The sequence below is a fragment of the Momordica charantia genome, assembly GCF_013281855.1.
Source record: "Momordica charantia cultivar OHB3-1 chromosome 11 unlocalized genomic scaffold, Mcharantia_2.0 BLBB01000011.1, whole genome shotgun sequence".
NCBI lineage: Eukaryota > Viridiplantae > Streptophyta > Magnoliopsida > Cucurbitales > Cucurbitaceae > Momordica > Momordica charantia.
This window is the reverse complement of record NW_028275159.1, coordinates 11722220-11724287: the sequence shown is the minus strand read 5'-3', so window position 1 is coordinate 11724287 and position 2068 is coordinate 11722220.

Below are 2068 nucleotides of genomic sequence, written 5' to 3'. Positions count from 1 at the left end.
TTGATTTTTTTTATTTGTTTTAAATAAGTTTGTTTTAAATTTGATATATATATATATATATATATATTTTAAATAAATTTGTTTAAATATGATTTGATTATTTTTAAAATAAGTTTGTTTTAAATATGATTTGATTTTTTTTTTTAAAAAAAACAAGTTTGTTTTAAATATGATATTTTTTTTTCTTTAAAACAAGTTTGTTTTAAATGTTTTCTTTTAGTTTTAAGGAAGTTTGTTAGAGGAATTTCAAATCTAAAACAAAATAATTTTTTATTTTATTATTATTATTATTATTATTATTATTATTATTATTATTATTATTATTATTATTATTATTATTCTGTTTTAGTTTTATTTTATTTTATTTTTTTTAAACAATTTTTTTAAAATAAAAATTTGTATGATAAGAATTAAAACTAAGTTGTATCATGTGGTGTTGGCATAGTGGTAGGTTACTTAGGAGTAATTTACATGTCTTAGGTTCAAGTCTTTGCTTGCCTAAATAAATTTTTTTTATATCACTATTTTACCAAACAGCTATTTTAGATAAATTTTTTTTTAATATAAAAAAAACTTTCGTTTTTATAAGATTTCAAATCTTAAAACATTTATATAAAATATTAAGTAATATCTTAGGATGTTGGCAGATTGTTAAGAAGTTTGTATAAGGACTATCATGTCACAAATTCAAGTCTTGATGGGCCCTGCACTAAAATTATTTTTTATTTATTAATTTTTCTTTTCTACTAAATAATTATTTCGAAAATCCCAATGACAGAAATTGGATCTTTCTAATATTCTCGAGGTGATAATTTGTTTTTCTAATGGTCTTTGCGACACTCATGCTTCTTGGTTCATATTTTATCGTAAAATATTAACCAATAAATTTGGGACATTTAAAAATCAAACACAAAAATATTTTTCTTTTTGGACCAAAGTATAATAGGATAATTTTTGACAAAATATGGTACCGTTTTCGAACGGGTATCGTAGGGTGCTAACACCTTCCCTACGCTCAGTCGACTCCCGAACCAAAAATCTGTTTTCGTAGACCAAATTTTTAAAATAGGTGACCAATCACACCTCATAGATGATTGGTGGCGACTCCAAACCCTAATCTTGAAAGAGACCCGTCAGGGGATGACGTCGGTCGCTCCGCGTTGCGATGACGTTGCGACAGCTTGGCGACTCCGCTGGGACTTTTAGAGAGTCAAGCCATTATTTTTGTCATTTATTATCTTATTATATTTCCTTTTTTTTGTCTTTTCTTATTCACTTTGTTTTTTTTTTGTATTATTAATTTGGTTTGGCATCATATGCATCTCGCACAAATACACAAGCTTCCTACGGGGGCTTTACCTTTAAGATTAGATCGGAGACTGAGTAGTGTGACCTTCGTGGAATTTCGATTCCCGTGCAGGCGCATGAAATTCTCCACTTAAGTTGTTCATACCGCGCAAGCATATGGAAGATTTGGAGGCCGCTTCCCTCTAAGTTGTGTAGGCATTAACTTTACCCTCATTTTAACATCAGATTTCTGCTATTTATTTATTTGTTTGTTTAGTTCGTTTCCGTTGGTGTTAATAAAGTGATTTGTTTAAAAGAGTCTCATGCATTCTCTCACTTAATAATCGTTTTTTTTACAACAATAAAAAAAACAGTTTCGCAACTTTCCCTTTAAATTTATTTTCTGCCAATTTTACCAAAATTGACCTAAGTCTTAAATCATTAACATTGACAGTAAATTAAAGCATGAGTTCCAGTAAGGCTCCTACCCAAGAGTGGAGAGAGCAAGACCAAGAAATTGTCCGTCAATGGTCAGAGAACATGTAGCATACTCATGGTGACGCATTATCACAGAATGTAATCATGCCATTTCAAAATGTAACATTTCCAGAAAATCAGTTGGATATCTTGAAACGTTTAAGGGAAGGTTTAAGACCAGATAGAAAGACTCAGTTCATAAAAAAATATGGCCACATAGCGCAACTCCTGTATGTGCGAGTAAACTTCTCAGTGTTGAGAGCATTAGTTTGACATTGGGATCCGACCTATAGATGCTTTACTT